Raw genomic sequence first — 15,065 nt, 5'->3', positions numbered from 1 at the left:
AGGAGCAGGGACGAATTATATACATATCCTAAATTTGATATTAACATCCAATAGTGTAAATCACGGCAGCAGCTTCAGGTTGGTAGTCCAAGGCATTGTTGTCTATCTGTACTTCCGGGGTTCTTCCCACCGGAGCCTCGCTTTCGATTTCAAAATAGAGGCTGCGTGAAATCAGCGAATATCCAGTAATACCGATATATCCCTAGCAATAATTTCGATCAAAACTTAAAATATATTTATATATATTGTTGTCCCCGTCCCCACCAATTTCAAAATCAAACCTACGCCACTTACGGCCATATCCGGTATAAAGAGTAGGCCTATGTATGGTAAACCTATATAGTTAGGGTGATATTAAAGGACATAAACCGCGATATAAGATTTTGGCCAAATTGCCCATCTCTAAGTCATTTATTTCCTGCGTGACCTGTAAAGTCCACAAACCTCTTGCGTATTGTTTGGTCACACCACAAGGTGTCACTGTGGCCTCAAAACTTCAGCACTGCTACTCTGAGCTCGATTGCTATGTCTGAGGTAAAACCTGGGTAAAACATGCCCCCCTCATTAGCATACAGAGCAAAAAAATGTATAAATAAATAAATGTATGAATAAATAAAAATGTATAAATAAATAAATGTAGACATAAATACATATATATACATAGATAAATGTGAAAATAAATAAAAGTGGAAATAATTAAATGCATAAATAAATAAATGAAAAAATAAATAAATGTGTAAAAATATATAATTATACATAAATAAGGAAATAAAAGTATAAATAGTCATTTATTTATTTATTTTATTTATTCGCGTATTTATTCATTTATTTATTATTTTTTTTAATTTCTGAGGTTTGGTCCTCCATACTACCTACTCTCGGTTGATTAAACCAATATGCTTTTATCCAAAACCACAAGCACTCATTTAGCCTACTTGCCTTACCAGCAGATGGCGTTACTAGCTACTCATCTAGCATCTACAATCTTTGCTGTGAAATGTTAATTAGATGTAGGCTATTCAATTCATATGATATATCCCTTTTTACAATTGTAAATATCGTTTCAAAGCAGCTTTACAGAAAATGCATGTGTCTACATTACAATTTAGATCTGTTATCAGAGGTGATTGCGTCCAATAATGTCCATATTTGAGAAATGTAGGCTAATGTTATGGAGGATGAGTTTGCATCACTTCACTTCAGTTCTGTTCTCTTCGTCGATTAAATGCAAAGAGCGCTTGATTTTGCAGGTCTAAGCAGATTTTAAATAATCTTTAATTTGAAATGTCTGTTGTGGAAATGCTGATATTGCGAATTTGCGAGGCCTTTATTTTTAAAGGCCCATATAAGGCCTACATTCCGAATTAATTTCTGTGTTGCTGTTTTGAAATTAAACCTTATAGCTAAATTAAATGGGACCCAGGTTTTAAAAGGTGTGTTTAAGACCTGAAAGGGCGTGTCAAAGATGCCTGTTTTCCGCCCACTCTGTCGTTAATGGCGGGTAATAGATAAATGTGTGTTCTCCCTAGTTAGAGCGCCGCAGTTACACGACAGGGATCACTGCGCAGGACCGTGACAGATGGTGGGATTGTGCGTTTCCTGGACAACCAAGGAACGCGTCTGGTGCTTGGATAGACACGCGGGAACCTAGCGAACACCACCAGGCACGTGCCTGCCCAAATTGGTCCCTGGGGTGTGTGGGGCCCGTTCAGCATCAGATGGGCCCATCGCTAATTGGAGTTCTTTCTTTGTCCCACAGCATTAGTCTTTTTGCTCGATATAGATTCATGATGTGTCATGCTCTCAACTGAACTAAATCTAAATATGAATAATTCAGTTCCATAATTCAGTCGTTTCCTCCATTTGTGCTTTGGAGAACAAAAACTACCTTAAAAACAAGGAGGAAAACAGAACGAAGAGAGGAAAATAGCTAATTACACATCACACAGACAGTCGCGCAGGTAAGTGCTATGTCTTAATTTACTCAAAAAGGCACAGATTTAATTATAATATTGCTTCTTTGCAGTCACTATTCATAAAGTGTCAACTCAACATCCGGGTCAATGGCCTCAGGGTGCGACTGCAGTAATTACTGTACTGCAGCTGTCAGATTGTAGCCTACACTGCTGTAGCCTAGTGGACGTGAAGTTAATAGAGTGACTGCTGTAAAATGTTACATTAGTTCACTTATTTGGTTCACATCATATCTCGAAATTAACACAGTTTGTTCCACATATTTGCCACTTGAGGTTTTGTTTCGCGTGTAGCTAGTAGTTAGCTACTGCTTTGTAATTTTGAGAAAACAAATCATGAAATTTTATAGGATATAAAGTATTTTTTGTTTGATTCTCCTTAGGGCATACTCTGAAATAACTACAGTAGACGTAGGGCTATATCAAGCAGTTGTACAGAAGAAGAGAAGCCTCACGCGATTTATTCATAAAGTCGTCACTAGGTGGTGCTGGAGTATTCCTGTGGCTTTGAAAGGCGAATCCATATCCCTTTAATCAGATGTACGTTTCAGTGGCTTGAATGGTAATACTTATGATATCTGATATATCTAATTTTATTTTAGTTTGTACTAGATAGATCTACATTGGAAACTACAAGCCAGAAACACGGGAACATGTTCTTATGATCCCTCGACTTTCTCTCTCTTTCGCTCTCGCTCTCGTTCTGTATGTGTACAATCGCCTAATAAGATTACTTGTGAGCGAGGATGATATCAAGTGTAGCTGCTGTAATGTAATTATCACTTGATGGAGAACTAGGCCTATCTATCAGTGCGTTATATCAGCTTTCACTCATCCACATCATCAGGTCTGTAACAATGTCCAAACGCTGGAGCTGGTCAATGTTTTAATATTTCAAACACTCAAGCTAAACAAAACAAATGCTTGCATTTTGTAATTATTGATTTGAACAGAATGTTCTCTCTGCCTATACTTTCTTTCTCTCTTTTCATAGTCGCCTCGCGTTTGTGTTCTTGCACAGTTTCAATAATTCATTGATTTTCTCCTATTTTACAAAATATTCCATGACAACCACATTCCTTCTTTACTACTATAAGCATCTCTGTATGGCAAGCCGTTTTAGCTTAAATTGTACCCAGCCTTACTTGTTGTAATTTCATTTTTACTAGTAAGAATTTAATTAGAGAACTTTACAATTCAATTCGTACTAGTAGCAATTACAATTAGAGAGCTCTCTAATTAAATTATTACTAGTAACAATTGCGATTAGAGAGCTCTCTAATTGTTATTCTTACTAGTAAGAATGTAATTGCAGAGCTCTTTAATTGAATTAAAGAGCTCTGCAATTGCATTCTTACTAGTAAGAATTAAATTAGAGAGCTCTCTAAATCAGTTTTTACTAGTAAGAATTACATTAGGAGAGCTCTTTAATGCAATTATTACTAGTAAAAACTGATTTAGAGAGCTCTCTAATTCAGTTCTTACTAGTAAGAATGCAATTGCAGAGCTCTTTAATTCAATTAGAGAGCTCTTTAATGCAATTCTTACTAGTAGGAATTCAATTAGAGAGCTCTACAATTCAATTCTTACTAGTGAAAATACAATTAGAGAGCTCTCTAATTCAGTTATTACTAGTAACAATTACAATTGCAGAGCTCTCTAATTCAATTCTTACTAGTAACAATTCCAATTAGAGAGCTCTACAAATGAATTCTTACTAGTCATATGTCTCCATTGACTTCCATTCATTTTTAATTACAGAGCTCTTTAATTGAATTGTTACTAGTAAGAATTACAATTAGAGAGCTCTACAATTGAATTGTTACTAGTAAGAATTACCATTAGAGAGCTCTCTAATTCAATTGTTACTAGTAACAATTCCATTAGAGAGCTCTCTAATCCAATTATGACTAGTAACAATTACAATTAGAGAGCTCTCTAATTCAATTCTTACTAGTAACAGTTTAATTGTAGAGCTCTCTAATTGAATTGTTACTAGTAACAATTACAATTAAAGAGCTCTGTAATTGAATTATAGAGCTCTCTAATTGCATTCTTACTAGTAACAATTCAATTAGAGAGCTCTCTCATTCAATTCTTACTAGTAACAACTCAATTGCAGAGCTCTTTAATTCAATTAGAGAGCTCTCTATTTCAATTGTTACTAGTAAGAATGCAATTGTAGAGCTCTCTAATTGAATTATTACTAGTAAGAATTCCAATTAGAGAGCTCTCTAATCCAATTATTACTAGTAACAATTATAGTTAGAGAGCTCTCTAATTCAGTTGTTACTAGTAAGAATGCAATTGCAGAGCTCTCTAATTCAATTACAGAGCTCTCTAATTATACATATCTTTAATTCGTTTTTTTACTAGTAAAAATTCAATTAGAGAGCTCTGTAATTGCATTCTTACTAGTAAGAATTGAATTAGAGAGCTCTCTAATTGTAATTGTTACTAGTAATAATTGGATTAGAGAGCTCTCTAATTGTAATTCTTACTAGTAAGAATTGAATTAGAGAGCTCTGCAATTGCATTCTTACTAGTAAGAATTGAATTAGAGAGCTCTCTAATTGTAATTGTTACTAGTAAGAATTGAATTAGAGAGCTCTCTAATTGTAATTGTTACTAGTAAGAATTGGATTAGAGAGCTCTCTAATTGTAATTCTTACTAGTAATAATTGAATTAGAGAGCTCTCTAATTGTAATTCTTACTAGTAACAATTCAATATAGAGCTCTCTAATTAAAAATGAATGGAAGTCAATGGAGACATATGACTAGTAAAAATTCATTTGTAGAGCTCTCTAATTGCAATTGTTACTAGTAAGAATTGAATTAGAGAGCTCTGTAATTGTAATTCTTACTAGTAATAATTGAATTAGAGAGCTCTCTAATAATAATTGTTACTAGTAAGAATTGAATTAGAGAGCTCTCTAATTGTTATTCTTACTAGTAAGAATTGAATTAGAGAGCTCTCTAATTGTAATTGTTACTAGTAATAATTCAATTAGAGAGCTCTCTAATTGTAATTGTTACTAGTAATAATCGAATTAGAGAGCTCTCTAATTGTAATTGTTACTAGTAATAACTGAATTGTAGAGCTCTCTAATTGAATTATTACTAGTAAAAATGTAATTACGACGAGTAAGGCTGGGTACAATTAAAGCTAAAACGGCTTGCCATATCTCTGTCACTATGGCAACCTTCTCTCCTCTCTAAAGATTCAGAGAGAAAAGAATGAGATGGAGAGAGCCAAGGCCAGACAGATGTTCTGTTTGGAAATAGCATACAGCATCTCAAACAATGACAAATGGAAAATCTCTCTCCATCTCTCTTTCATATTCACACTTTTTCAGTTTTATCTATCTATCTATCTATCTATCTATCTATCTATCTATCTATCTATCTATCTATCTATCTGTCTGTCTGTCTGTCTGTCTGTCTGTCTGTCTGTCTGTCTCTCTCTCTCTCTCTCTCTCTCTCTCTCTCTCTCTCTCTCTCTCTTCTCTCCTCTCTCTCTCTCTTCTCTCTCTCTCTCTCTCTCACTCTCTCTCATCTCTCTCTCTCCTCTCTCTCTCTCTCTCTCTCTCTCTCTCTCTCTCTCTCTCTCCCCTCTCCCTCTCTCTCTAAATATCTATCTATCTATGCAGGTTTTTGGAATAGATGTTAGTGGTACGATAGTCATGCTCGGTGTTGCTGCAGCCATTCCGTGGTGTGTGTTGATGGGACCGCATTTAGGAAGAGAGAGCATATGGAATTTCATTGGTTCAGGTAGAGTTGGTGGGTGGGGCTAGAATGCCCCAGTGACGACTGCGTCACAATGTGCGTCAAAATCTCACATTTCAGAATAGTAACCTTGAGGGAGGGGGTAAATGTAGGAACTATTTCCCTCCTGCATAAATTTGATATAACACTACTCAAAGTTTAACACACAAACCCACGCGCGCACACATCCATACTCAAACTGTCAGTATTGTAGCAGCTGTAATACTTCTCTTCCAGTCCATGCAAGCAAGTGTGTGAGTTCTACTACAGCTCTCTGTCTGACCTTGACTTGTTCATTGAATCTGCAGGGGACGGCTACATCTCTTGGGTGCTGTAGCTGAGGAAACGGGTGTAAGTGTCTCCAGGTTCACGATGACTCATCACATGGACATACAGAGACATCTATTCCTTTTTTGAAATATTCAAATACATGATCTTGTTCATTCAAACCTTTTATGTCTTCTTAAAAAGACTTAAAGGATGTTAAAATAATTCACAATCAACTCAATACTTCGTATGTGTTTCAGAAGTGTGTCTGTTCTGTCCTGGGAATCACAAGACCAACAGGATCTAGGACGCACACAAAGACACAAACATGCACCTGCATATACAGATAGACATATCCTGTCTTGTCAGTCTAAGTCTCAATAGTATGTATCCAGGCCTGTGTGTTGTGTTAAAAATGAATCAGTGGAACATGGACAGCTACTGATCAGTTAAGCAGCTCTTCTTCTCATCTCTCTTCCAGTCTTTCTGCATCACTCCTTCTGTCTCATAGCCTTACCTCGTCTGTTGCTCTGCCCACTTGAGTGACAGTTAGCTGGTTCATCCAGACTGCTGTATACTGAAATAATTGGCTAGAAAGCGCTGTTTAGACCAAAGGAATGAGTGACAGACAGTATGGCAGAGTGCTGTGAACATTTGTGCACACAATATTGGAATGGAAAGATGATTATCCAATGATCAAAACAATAGAAGGTAGAAACGGGAACGGAGGTGTAGAGCAGTGTATTAAACGCTGGCCAGAAAAACAGTGTACTGAGTGAGAGCATGTGTGTGCTAATGAGTCACCAGCCGCATCACCTCAATCAGACCATGCTGTGGTGTGTGAGTCACCTATAGGTAAAATGACGAATGGATAAATGCGTATGCGATAAGTGTATGTCAAAAGGGACATCAGGGGTATAGTTTTCTCTGTCAGGATTCATTTAGGACAGACAAGCCTTTTTTTAAAGGGACCTATATTATGCCCTTTTTTGACAGTTTGGATTTTGTTTTTTGGGTCTACTAGAATAGGTTTTCATGCTTGAATGAAAAAAAAACAACAACATACTTTTTCACATATTTTACATTGTTGCATCACCTCTCTTCCCTGTCTTTCAGTAACACGCTGTTTAGTTATTCGTCCTTTATTTGACCAGGATAGTCCCATTGAGATAAAAATCTCTTCTTCCAGGGAGTCCTGGCCAAAATGGCAGCACAAAAAGTTTCACATATACAATACAAACATAAAACTCAAAATCTTGCATACAATTTTACCCAGCACTCATAAAATGACAGCAAAAGTTACTTTACAAAACATGCACACGTTTCCTTTAAATTGGTCGATAAGAGATTTTTTAAAAACGTTTAAAGAGGGGAGAGTTTTTATCATTATTATACTCTGCAGCTCATTCCATAACCAGGGAGCATAGGAAGAAAAGGCAGTTTTACCAAGCTCTGAACGTACTAGGAACCTTTAAAAGCAGCAATAAGATAATAGACGACAGATATAAATTGGTAATTTGCCTAACAATGCCTTAGCAATAAACATCAACGTGTATTTTTCTCCTTTGAAACAAAGAAGTCCAACCCACCAATTCATACAAGGTACAATGATGAGTGCGTGAAGAGGCACTCATCACAAAGCGTAAGGCAGCGTGGTGCTCGGTATACACAATCTAATTTTTTTAGCGACGATGAACCTGCATGCATATAAATCAGATCTTCCGGTCTCTATAAAGCCCTTCCTTCCGAAAAGCGCAATGTGGTCTGATTAGTTGGCTGGACCAGTGTGTGATTGATTGGTCGCTTTGTGCATGTTTCGGAAATTAGTTTCAACACACTACTAATGCGACTCAACGATGCCTTGCCCCCCCCCCCCCCCGCCCCCCTTTTTTTTTTTTTTTTTTTTTTTTTTTTTTGTTTGTTGCATATTCCTTATTTAAATAAGGGGTATTGTGACATGTATGTTCCCAGAAGAAAAATGCATCATGGTTTAATTTTAAAGCATCAGTGCAGGGCAAAACAAACACAGCCCACAACTCTTCACTTACTCCATGCAGATCTTAGAATTAGTTTACTTGATTGTAATGTCTAAACATAGCTGGATGGTATCTGCAGAATTTTCTTTATTCCATGTGACTGTTAACTAAAAGAGGAGTGTTAAGGACAAGCACTCTCCCGAGAGCCTTCTAAGATGTGTGTTCACACATAGAATATATTTTATTTTCACTTTTAGCGTTTTACAGTGCGTGTGATTTAACACTCTTTCACTGTGAAACCTGCATAAGCACAAACACACGGGGAAATGTGATGTAAAGAAATATATTTTATGTGTGTGTTTTTATCACAGCAGTTAAAAGACACATTAGTAAGAAAGCAGTTAGTCAGTTCATCAGTGCATTAGACAGCAAGGTGCCATGAAGAAATTAATGATGACATCAAACCTGAAAAACCAGCAGGTATCATAATGTGATCTCTCACTTCCCGCAAAACATACAGTATTAAACGCTTTGAATGTATTACGACAGCATATTCAAATGAAGAAAAATGTGGTTGAGCACAAAAATAATCTCAGATTATCATTATTTCAAAATATTACTCCATAATTACTCCATAGAGGAAAGTTTGCACCTTTTTTCCTGTTTCTCCACCATTTTTAAGCTGTCTTCTCATCTTCTCTCTTTCTCTCTGTCATCACTCTCTCTAACCTAAGAGCTTTACTTCCCCTCTGTCACCTCTGTGTGACTAATCAAATCTACAGAGGAGGTGTCTACACAACAGGAGTGAAATCAATAATCAGGCCCATGAGGTGCATTGGGGAGTCAGGCCACCATGTCTGCATGTGTGTGTGTTTTCGTGTGGGTAATGGCTATATATATATATATACAAAAAAAAAAACTAAACTAAACATGTTTGTTATAATATTTATTAACTATATACAATGTAATTGTATGTCTATAATCTATAACTATTTAATATTTAGATTATATATACGTAGATTTTTAGCACAACTACAACATATACAAATCTTCTGTTTTTTTTTTTCTTTGATTAATTTAGATATTTATTTAATTATTTATTCATTCTTTCATAATGCTCTGCTCTCTCTTGGAGATCATTTTCAGTTTTTCTGTGTTTTGTTCTTAATAAAAATCACTCTCTTTTCTCTGATGTTTTTGCACATGCATGTTGACAGGAGTCCACGGCGCTTTATGACTGAAGTCTGTGTGTCGACGTCTTAATGGGATCTCAAGCCCTCTTGAGGCCTGTCTCTCTCTCTCTTTCTTTTAATGAGATTTTACAGCCAGCCTGTGTCACCCTGCCATGCTGCAATAGGGGTCTGATGAGGAACAAAGGAGTCCTCATGGCTCTGAGTATGGGGCACATACCTCCCACTTCTCTCTTTCCCTCTGTTTCCTCTCTCTCTCTGTCTCTTTTCCTCTCTCTTTCCCCCCTCACTGTTGGTTCCCATCTGGTGAAGGGGTATTGTGAGAGCTGAGTAAATAAAGCCCAGTCTGGCAGCATTGACACACACACCCACACACACACACATTCACACCCACCACCACACACAAAGAATGACTCCACTAATTGATTGCTAATTCTCTCCCTCTGTCGTTCATTTTTGTAATTCTGTCATTTGTATGAGGAAAAGTTATCATGTTTTGAATAGGCCTATACCTATAAAAATTAATATTTGCTTTAGTGGGGAAAATATTTGTTGAGCATTTTGCAGTTTTACAGCGCTTCAAAACAATAAAGAAATCCACAAAATGTGTAAAAACATACATACGGTGTTAGTATTGCCTTAAATATAGTTTACTGATATGCACAACACAATGCCCATTTTCTATGCGCTGTCTCCACTGTCTTGCACCTCTGTGGGACGCATGCCTCATTGTGGACTGGTAGCCAGCTCTGTTTAAAGGTCAGGCTTCTCCCCTGAGTCCCTCAGTCGCTCTCTCTCCTCTCTGTCATTCAGATGATGGTGAAGAGCGCCGCTGCGTATAGAGATGCACAATGTACTACCACATCAGTTAATGGCTGATAGAGTTAGAGGGGGAGTTTTTTAGTAACAATTGAAATTTGATATTTAATTGTGCATGTTCATTTTCCCCATTTGTACATTTATATTACTGTACATTTGCAGTCACCTAATACTCACTTAAATTAATCTTTAAAAACACTAGTGTTAAATGCAATCTTTGACAATTGTCAAATTGAATATTCTTTTTTTAAACTGTACATTGTTACGATGCCTAAATTCACTCATAGCATTTAAAACAATTGATTTTAGTGATTTATTTTTGGGCAAAAATAGTATAAACAAATAATGACTGCTTATCAGTTTCAGCCATAATATTAAAATATTTATCATCTTATGATTATTGCCCAGAAAAATCGTATTTTTTTATTATTTACCATCCCTAATTTACTGATTATGCACTTTGCAGAATAAAGTTATTAGAAACATGCAGGATCATTAATGATCTTTCAGTCTTGCTAATGCTACAAGACTCCTCATGCGATGCATTAAAATGATTAAAAAAAATAATGTGTTAAAATGTTGATAATTCTGTAACAGGATTCATCAGATGTATCTGTTGAATTATGCACAGCAGCAGATATTCATGTCCATGATCTGCTGAATTCCTTCAGCAGCTGTAATGGCTTCCCCTTTCTGTATCAAGACTTCCCCCGCCCACAAGATTTCCTCTTCCAGCACCTGAACATGATGTGAATCTTGATCACAGGAAATGAATATGACACAAAAACCCACCCAAGGCTATAGAAAAGCACACACACACACACACTCCTCAGTCAGGTGGTTTCTAAAGGGGGAACTGAGGGAGAAAGCCCAGATTCTCCCTCTGCTTTTTAAAATGTATATGTTGAGTTGAACAACAGTTACACTTGTCTATAGGGTTTGAGATAGTGGTACACATCACCACATATATCACTTGCCACTTAAACAACAACTACATAAAAATTCCTTTCCATTCGCTTATATGTTCCTCTGCTGGGATAGATGAGATTTTAATGACTGTGGAATAATTGATGAGGATACTGAGAGCTGGGCCAGTGGGGGAAGGGACTTATTCGGTTTTAATATGAGAGCTCATTCATTCGCTGTTTTTCCCCTTCACACATGAGATGGATTACATAGACATCTACCCTCACCTCTCCCTCCTTCTCCCAGTGGAGAACGAAACACTGTATGCGCCAACCAGTCGCCTGCCCCATGTCCATGAGGGGATCAGGGGATATTTGAGGCGAGTCTTCAGGGTCCTCATACAGGCCCCTGTCATCAAAGAGTGATTCCAGTCTCACTACACCACCCCTCCACGTCCCAAGAGACCACTGTAACACCTGCCCCCCAATTGTGGATGCACGCCCACCCCCACCCACCAACAAAAACACACACACAAGCAAAAACACACATTGGCTTCATGTTGACTTCTAAATAAGTATTTACACATGCTAATATTAAGTTATTATGCCAGTATAGTCTGTGCGCGTTCTTGTATTTATTCTCAGTGGGACATTAGAACAGAGAAGCTTGAATGAACACTAAGTGAGGAGGGCGTGGACTGCGATCTGTGCTGGACATCCATGACGGTTACGGCTGAGAGAACCAGAGTAAACACATGTAATAGGGTCACAAGTGATGTCTCATTGTGGTTGTCTAATTAGCAAAAGCAATAGCTCGACATGAAACCTGCTTACAAATGAGTTGTCAAAAGTAAGACTAGTTACTTTATTCTTGGGTATGGTTTTTCATTCATATTTTAAAAACGTATTATTATTCATTAAACCATTATAAAGTATTATTATAGAAGTAATTCAAATAAATGAACACAGTATATTATTGTAAAAGTTACTAATTATTGCTATTGTGCTATTATTAAAGTCTTCACCTTTGCGTGCTTTAAATCAATATTTCAGTGAAAATAGTAATCTGTGCATCTTTGTTAGTGGCATTTGAACAAAAACTCACTCTGAGCAATTACACATCCACACTCAATTGACAAGCTTTCAATTACGTTCACCAGAGTGTGAATGTGTTTCTTCAGTCAATCTGATATTGTAAATCAGCTGCTAAAAGAAAGGTTATCCAATTAGTAACTGATTTACACAATGTACGAGAAAGGGCAAAGCTGGACAGACTGTGAGGGTTTCCTCCAGCGGGACTGAAGCTTGCCTTTGACTGCTGTAGTGAATGCACAGGGCCACTCGGCTGTGTTCCAGGTTGTGGAGAATATCTGAGCATATGAACCTCGTAAGTCTACAAATATCCTTTTTCCTTTGCTGCATACTTCAATATAATAGCTAAATAATTATCTCCCCATTACAAACCATTGACAAGATAGATAGGTAGATAGAATGAATATCCTACACCAAGACAAAAATACTGCTAAGGTCACAACCTCTAAAGCTAGTGTGAAGGACATTGTCTGCGCGTGTCTGGCAGACGAGTGTCTCATTTGCACCTCTCTTACTGTGTGGTGTCCTGCTGGGATGCGGATGTGTCTGAATCAGAGGACTGAGGCTGAAAGTACTGGCATAGGCTCAAACAGACTTAAACTGACCACATCTATGCTCTGCAGCCTAATTTTAGACCATACTTTTGTTAAAGTTCAAATATTTGGCACCGGATACTCCAAATTATGTAATAGACTTAATGAATTAATACTATTACAAATATTCATTAAAAAAATGAATGCATTTTTTATCTGTTTGCTAATGATGCACAACATTGTATTTCGGAGGGCAGTAGGTTTTCTGAACACATCCTCTGAACAGCTTCTAAGTGCAGCCCCTCCTTCCAGCCTCCATTAGGAGGTTTGTGTGCTCAATAGGTTTTGCTGATCTCGAGGGGCCCTTACATTGATTTTTACTAGAGCAGGGAAAGGACAAAGATGCTATATGGGTGACAGATAACCAATGTTGGGGCTAAAAACTTAGATATGATTTACCAACTTGCAGACACACAACAGGTGGACAAAAGTACATTGTGCTTGACGACTGTAATCAGACACCAACATATAGGCAGTACATTTTCCACAATTTTGAGCAAGGAGTCTTTGGCCTCCAAAGCTTATTGGAATGTAAAACAACACAGGCGAGTACAATTTTGTTATAATTTTATATAAAAAAGGCTATATAGAGCATTTCAATTTCACATCAACAAACCTCTCCATTTACAGTAACACAGCAAAAGGAAGCCATATATCCACACTTTACTCATAGGCAGGAAACAAGAATAAGGTACCTCAAAATCATCAGGCAAATTACTGTCATTTTTGAAGATATTTGAATACCTTTACACACAATCCTTGTGTCACCGAATATTGCAACAGTAGTGGGAAAATGCAAGGAGGAAGAGGAAAGAGGGGAGCGAGGGAGCGCTTCTCTAGCCACAGACAAAACACAGACCAGAAACAATGGGGAAGGACAAAAAGAGAGGATTAACGTAAAAGATACCCGACAACAACATACTCTCAAAAAGCAACCACTGGCAACCATACAGGACGACTACAGAGGTGCGGCCACCTGCGGAGCTGAGGACCCCGGTACGACTTTCGCCCGGCCGGGAAGCAGCTGCAGGTGACACTTAAGAATCATTCTCTTCTGGTGAGTGGGTCCAGCACACAAACTCTCAAGGAGAGTTGCACTGGACTCTTACTAAATCTAAATATATTTTCATATATATATATTTATATACTTTAACAGTAAGTAATTGTTTAATCTTTTCTTTTTTTTAAATTGTCATCACAAAACATTTAAACCAAAATGATTACAGTTAAATGTGCTAACTTGTTACATATTTTTGGGTGAAGTGACTGCTAAGTAACTGTTACCATGGCTTTATTGCTTTGCTCATCCCTAGGCTCATCATGAAACTGACGCCTTGGGAATTATTTTGACCATGCTTCAATATTCGACGCTTTAGGCACCCTTTAGCGTCAGTTACATGACGCGATCCTAGGGCGTCATCTTACTGACGCTTTACCTTTAGCGTCATGTAACTGACGCTTCCTACCCCAGACCTAAACCTACCCGCGTCATCTAACTGACGCTTAGGTAAAGCGTCAGTAAGATGACGCCCTAGGATCGCGTCATGTAACTGACGCTAAAGGGTGCCTAAAGCGTCGAATATTGAAGCATGGTCAAAATTGTCATTTTAGTGACGCCTTGGGGTGAGAATGCGTTGTGAATATGGTCATTACCTGCTGCTAGGACTGTGTCAGCCCTTAGACAGGTTCTCCCTTGTTTTCCCAATGGACACTTTTTCCCCATCCCAGCTAAAATCCCACACTACAGGTTACCTTTGGTTAATTGTGCAAAGAAATTGACACGTCAGTAACAGTTTTGTAAAGTAAAAGAACATAGTTATAGTAAAATAAAAAACAACATTTACAAAAACTATTTTAACCCATGCATAACTAACATTCACAGATGTCAAAATGGCATGGAGTTAAAAGAATGGAATGGAATTTAAAGAGTCTTGGAGTTTTGACACCCTGTGCTTTCGCTTTTTGTAGCTTTTGCGATAATGTTCCCAGGCATTTCCAATGATTTAAAATCGAACCCCTTCCCAAGTTTCATCTATTACACCAGACACCAAATAGAACAGCACCATCCAATTGAAACAACCTGCTGAGCTTGAGAAACATTTTTTGTTGCTTTTATGTCATCTAAACAACTGTGCTTTTTTTCTCTGCAGTGTCAAAGACCAAAGTCCTCTTTAATCTCTCAGAAATATGAATTATACGATGGACAAGTAACACATAATGAGATATAAACACTCACTTTGTGTGCTGTTAAATGACATTGTCCAGCTCCCTTAGTGCAATCAGAAAAAAGACAGTGTAAACCTGTTGCTTGGTTGGAATTCTCTATAGCAGTTTTTCTCCATGGATGAGATTCATTATCTGAGCCTTAGTTCTGGAAGCCAGTTGCCCGACTAACTCTAAAGGCTTCTTTATGTTGCAAAGGCTCAGAATAATGGGGTGAAAAACTTGTGATGCACGATTGCACTTGAAATGAAGTTACTCTAC

This window comes from Rhinichthys klamathensis, unplaced genomic scaffold (genome assembly GCF_029890125.1).
Source record: "Rhinichthys klamathensis goyatoka isolate OS25496 unplaced genomic scaffold, OSU_Roscu_1.1 h1tg000051l_1, whole genome shotgun sequence".
NCBI classification, from domain to species: Eukaryota; Metazoa; Chordata; class Actinopteri; order Cypriniformes; family Leuciscidae; genus Rhinichthys; species Rhinichthys klamathensis.
The sequence above is the reverse complement of the archived record's forward strand: the minus strand, read 5'-3'. Positions refer to the sequence as shown.